Here is a 6,275-nt window from a genome sequence, read left to right on the forward strand (position 1 = left end):
CCTCCTTTGGGCCTTGGGAGCCCTGCAGACTCCTCCCCAGGTGAACAACAGTCCTGGAGACGCCTGTTCTCTCTCAGGCTCAAGAGCCAGGCTGGCTGCAGGGAAGGGCTGGGCTCTTTTCTTGGCTTCTTCTCTGCTGACCTCGTTAAGAAGCTTACCTTGACCTCTCTAATCGCTTTGGTCAACACAGTCATGATAATGATATAATAACGGTGAGGAGTCAGACTTAATCCAAAGCCGTACATTAAGCAGAAACGTGTGTGTGTGTGTGTGTGTGTGTGTGTGTGTGTGTGTGTACCCACACTTGCACGCATGTTTTTGGCCTAGGAGGCAAACGTTCTAGAGACAGAAATGCCAGCAGATAATAATGCGATGTGATATCAATATTGTAATAAGCCAAAAATAGTTTTCTCTTTCTTACAAATATGATTTTCTTTTTTTTTTTTAATAAATTTTATTTATTTATTTTATTGGTTGTGTTGGGTCTTTTTTGCTGCACACGGGCTTTCTTTTAGTTGCAGTGAGCGGGGGCTACTCTTCGTTGTGGTGCGCGGGCTCCTTATTGCCGTGGCTTCTCTTGTTGTGGAGCACGGGCTCTAGGCACGTGGGCTTCAGTAGTTGCAGCACATGGGCTCAGTAGTTGTGGCTCACGGGCTCTAAAGCGCAGGCTCAATAGTTGTGTCGCACGGGCTTAGTTGCTCCGTGGCATGTGGGATTTTCCTGGAGCAGGGATCGAACCCTTGTCCCCTGCATTGGCAGGCAGATTCTCAACCACTGCGCCACCTAGGAAGCCCACAAATATGATTTTCTTAATTCACAACCCTTCAAACTAAAAGTGCAGCTGCAGGTGGGGCAGGACTAGAGTCAGATCTCTGTGTCCCTGTCCTGCTCCCTTTACCAGCTCCCTCCTGCTGAACTTACCCTCACTGACCCCTCAGACAGAAGGAGAAACACCCTTCTAGGGAGAAGGAAAAGTCAGACCCAGAAAATTGGCCATCCAGCAGGGACTGGCTTGGATTCGGGGGTAGGGACGGGCTCTGTGGCTGCTCTCTGAGAAATGTCAGGAAGTAAGAACAGCACCAGACTCCAGACAAATGGCCACTTTGGAAAAGATGGAGTCCAGAAAAAGGGTCACCTGGCCCCAGAAAGAGCCCCACGCTTACTCCTGCCTAGTGAGTCAGTGTGTGTGCAGCGACCATGATAGGTGCTCACTGGATGCCAGTAGAACCTGAATCCAAGTTCCTGATGCAAAACCTAAGGTGATTTTGAGAACCTCTTGAGAGAAATTGTGAAATGGATAAGTAAGCGGAGATACGCCAGAGTCGTCATCTATTCCTCAGGAACAGGCTTGCCAAGCTCCTGCTGCTGTGGCTTGTGTTGGAGGGACTCCCACGTGACTCATGAGACCTCCACGCATACAGAGTATATCTCCACACCCTCGGCACAAGGAAGTGAAAGTCATTTCTCTCAAGCTGCTGCCCCCCTGCCTCAGCCCTGAACCAGACCCTCAAGGGGCTTGCTGCCCTCCCCGCTCCCGCTCAGCCTCGTCCTGAAGCTGAGGGTTTTGCCTCCTTAGTGTCCCTTGTATCAGCCCCAGCTCTCCATTTCTCTGCCCTTCCTGGATCAGATGTAATGACTTCTCACCCTGACCACTGACCTCCCCAGTCCTAGTCTCCATCCCTCCTCCACCTGCTAGCTCTGTCTTGCTCCAGCTTAAATGTTTCAGTAGCTCCCAGTAGCCTTTGAGATAAAGTTCAAACTCCCTAATTTAGTGCAGGAGGCCTGGCTTGCCTTCAGCTTCTTCCTGCCAGGCTCCGTGCCTTCCAGCCATGCTGAGCCACCTGTGGTTCCCAAACATTCACACCGTTCCACACCTTGTGCCTCCCCGTGTGTTACTCTGAGACTAGGCGTCATTTCCATTCCTCTTCGGAAGCGTAACTTAAGACAGGATCCTGAGCAAAAGCTCCCAAGGCTCACAAAGAGGCAGGACCTGTGTCCCCAGCAAATCATCAGTTGTCCCAACAATCACGGAAAAGGGGCCATTCAGCACAAGAGTGCGCTTCTCTGCCCCCAGTCGGACAAATAAAATCACAAACCTTTTCTATGTATTAAAATATTTCTCATATTTTAAAAAATCTCATATACAAAAAACACACGTGTAAGATAGTTATAAATACATGCATAAACCTGGAGAGGGAAAAAAAAACCAAACTTAAACTTCACCTCCTTCAGGCAGCCTTCCCTGACCACCCTGCTATAGCTGCCTCCTAGATGCCTAGGCCCCTGGTTCCCAACACCCCACAGTAATCGGATGTTCTGGCCTGACTTCCCAAGGCTGTGAGCTCCTCCAGGGCAGGGACTGGATGTCACCTGACTGTGGTCCTCCATTCCCCTTCACAGTCAGAGAGACAGGAGCCCCGATTTGTTGAAGGAATAAATGGAGCTCACATGTGAGCTGTGTTCCCATACCTCATGAAATCCCTATGGACAAATCAGAAAGATAATGCAGAATAGGTGGCTTGAAATGAGGTCTGCCTTGGCTGGCTGTGTTGAGGAAATCTGATTCAAGGACCCTTGATGGAAAAAAAAGATAAACCTGGGTCAGACAAAAAGACTGAACTCAGCATGAGCCATGGGGGGCATGACTGCTAAAGAGGGCAGGGCAAGCGCAGGTGGGGGCTGTGGGACCCCAGAATCCCTGGGCAGGTCTGCAGGCTGCAGATCTGGAGATGGTCACTGACCCAGAGAAGGGCTGAGGGCACACAGACACCTTAACAACAGGGCTACCTCCCTCCGTGGTGGTTGCAAAAGCCAAATCCAGTGGCATCTTCAGTGTCAAGAGAGCCCTAGGTGCCAACAGCAGACAGCAACTAGTTGGCTGGAAATGCAGTGAGGGTTTTCCAACTTAGTTGTGAATAGTTGGAAAATGTGCAGTTGACTAGGAGGACTGAAGGCCATGACAATGTCAGCCCCTCTTCTCCTGGCCCTACCCAGTTCAGTCCCCACCGCAGAGATGGCATGACTCCTCAGCCCAAGGGTCCCTCCCTGGGCACTGTCAACACTGTGCCTCTCTGCTAGGGCTGGCACCTCCACCCCCGCTTCTCCCAAACCCCTGCAAGGCCCACTTGCCCCACCCTGCTCAGCAGCATTTGGAGTCTAAAGCAGATGCCTAGGTGGGCTGACCCCTGCCTGGCCACAGCCGATAGCTGCCCACCATCAATAGCACAGTGTCCCCAGCACACAAAGAGCTTTACTCAGGCTCCGTGAAATGGATGTGAAAATCACCGAGGTGCATTTCTAACCTCAGAATTACTCAGCAGCCCTTTCCTGCGTCACTGGTTGCTTTTTGGATTCCATGAGGGGGCCCTTCCTAACCTTGCCTTTGATGCTAAGGCCCCGTCTTCCCCTCCAAGCCACCCCCCTCCTCTGCTCTCCATGCCCAGTGACTTGGCCTCTTCCTCCACAGAGCCAGTAAACACCACTGGGCATGAAATAAAGTCCCCCTTTCCCCTCATCTGTACTTCTGTATCTCTGCCCACTTTACCTCCTCCCCAAGGTCCTCGGGGTGGGAGTTGGGGGTAGGGGAAAGGCCCACCCTTGCCCCTTTCTGTGCCGTTGATACTGGCCCTGGCAGTTCATCAGCATCCCCTGTTTGTGACACACAGCCTTCTCCCCTTCTGCCTCCAAACATAGTCCAGTCTCTCCTTCCTACAAAAAAGACTCCTTGGGACTTCCTAGGTGGTGCAGTGGTTACGAATCCGCCTATCAATGCAGGGGACACGGGTTTGATCCCTGCTACAGGAAGATCCCTCATGCTGAGGAGCAACTAAGCTGGTGCACCAAAAGAAGAAAAAAAAGACTCCTTCAATCCTGCCTATTCCTTTAACCCATAGCCATTTATTTTATTCTATTTACTTCTTAAAAAATATAATCCATTCCCATTACTCAGAATTGATGTACAAGTGCTCTCCCTCCCATCCTTGCCCTCTGCCCCATTCCTGGTCCCTTCACTGTGGGCAGTTTTCTTGTTATCCTTCCAGGAGAGTTAACAACTTGTACAGAGGATATCTTCATATATTCTTTCTCCTTTAAAAAAAAAATGAGGGGCTTCCCTGGTGGTCCAGTGGTTAAGACTCCGTGCTTCCAATGCAGGGGACGCCGGTTTGATCCCTTGTTGGGGATTTAAGATCCCACATGCCACGTGGCGTGGCCAAAAAATTAAACTATCGCAAAAAATGAGACATGATCCACATACCATGAATTAAGTTATATAATTAAGTGTTTTTTTAAAAAGCATGTTCGCAAGTTGTACAGCCATCACCCTATCTAATTCAAGAATATTTTGATCACCCCAGAAAGAAATGCCATACCCATCAGCAATCACACTCCACTCCCTTCTCTCAGGCCCTGAGAGCCACCGATCTCCTTTCAACCTCTGTGGATTTACCTATGCTGGACATTTATACAATATGTGCCTTTTGTCTCTGGCTTTCTTCACTTTAGCATAATGTTTTCAAGGTTCATCCATGTTGTACTGTGTATCAATACTTTATTCCTTTTTATGGTTGAATAATATACAATTGTATATACACACCACCTTTTGTTTACCCATTCATTAGTTGTAGACATTTGCTTTGTTTCCACTTCTTAGTTATTATGGATAATGCTACTGTGAACATTTGGTGTATTTTTGTTTGAACACCTGTTTTCAGTTCTTTTGGGTATATTCCTAGGAATGGAATTGCTGGGTCATATGGTAATTCCACATGTCATTTCCTGAGGAACAGTCATACTGTTTTCCACAGCAACTGCACCGTTTTGCATCCCACCAGCCACGTATGAGGGTTCTGATTTCTCCATGTCCTTGTCAACACTTGTTATTTTCGGAGAGTAGTAATAGTGGTAGTGGTAGTAGTAGTGGTAGTAGTAGCTGTTGTTACAGTAGTAGTGGTTTTATAGCTATTCTAGTGGGTGTGAACTGGTATCTCATTGTGGTTTTGATTTGTATTTCCCTGAGGACAACTGAAGTCAGGCATCTTTTCATGTGCTTACCAGCCATGTGTATATCTTCTTTGGAGAAATGTCTATTTAAATGCTTTGACCACTTTTAATTGAATCATTTGTTCTTTCATTGTTGAAGTGAAAGAGTTCTTTATGTATTCTGGAACTAGTCCATATCAGATTTATGGTTTACAAAAATTTTCTCCCATTCTGTAGATTGTTTGCTTTCTTGATGGTGTCCTTTGAAGCACAAAAGTTTTGATGAAGTCCGTATTTGCCTATCTTTTCTTTTGGTGCTTATGCTACTAGTGTCATATAAAAGAAACCACTGCCAAATCCAGTGTTGTAAAGGTTTACCCCTATGTTTTCTTTTAAGAGTTTCATAGCTTTAGCTCTTATATTTAGGTTGTTGGTCCAGTTTGAGTTAATATTTGTACATGGTATGAAGTAAGGGTCCAACTTCATTCTTTTGCATGTGGATATCCAGTTTCCTAGCAGCATTTGTAGAAGAGAATACTCAAGACCAGACCCACTGAACGGTCTTGGTACCCTTGTCAAAAAGCAATTGATCATAAAGGTATGGGTTTATTTCTAGACTGTTGATTCTATTTCAATGATCTATATGTTTATCCTTATGCTACCAAACAGTCTTGATGACTGTTGCCCTGTAGTAAGTTTCATAATTAGGAATTGTGACTCCTCTGACCTTGTTCTTTTTTAATTTTGTTTTAGCTAATTCTGGATTCTTTGCATTTTTCCCTGTGAGTTTTTGGATCAGCTTGTCAATTTCTGCAAAAAAGGCAGCTTTTGGGTGGGATTTCAGTAGGGACAGCATTGAATCTGTAGATTAATTTGAGGAATATTGCTATTTTCACAGTATAAAGTCCATGAACATGGATGTCGTTCCATTTATTTAGGTCTTTAATGTCTTTCAGTGATGTCTCGTGGTTTTCAGCATATCTTCCTCCTCTCTGTTAAGCCCACACTCGCCAGGCTTTTGGCTGAGTTGTCTGCGCTTGCTTTCTCAGCGTCCCCTCCATTGCTTGCCCCTTGGCCCACTGCTCTCAGACATCAGCACCACCACTCCATGGACACTACTCAGTGACCCCTGAGCTGACCGTCTGGGGGGGCATCTTCCTTCTAGAAAGAAGTCTTCTTCCCATGGACCTCTGAGATCACTTGCCACTTTGGAACAATACTTTATTAAAACACCTTCTCACGTAGCTTTCACAAAGCACTCTCCCTGTTCTTTCTTCTTCACTGACCCTCCTCCT

The sequence above is a fragment of the Hippopotamus amphibius genome, chromosome 9, assembly GCF_030028045.1.
Source record: "Hippopotamus amphibius kiboko isolate mHipAmp2 chromosome 9, mHipAmp2.hap2, whole genome shotgun sequence".
Classification (NCBI taxonomy): domain Eukaryota; kingdom Metazoa; phylum Chordata; class Mammalia; order Artiodactyla; family Hippopotamidae; genus Hippopotamus; species Hippopotamus amphibius.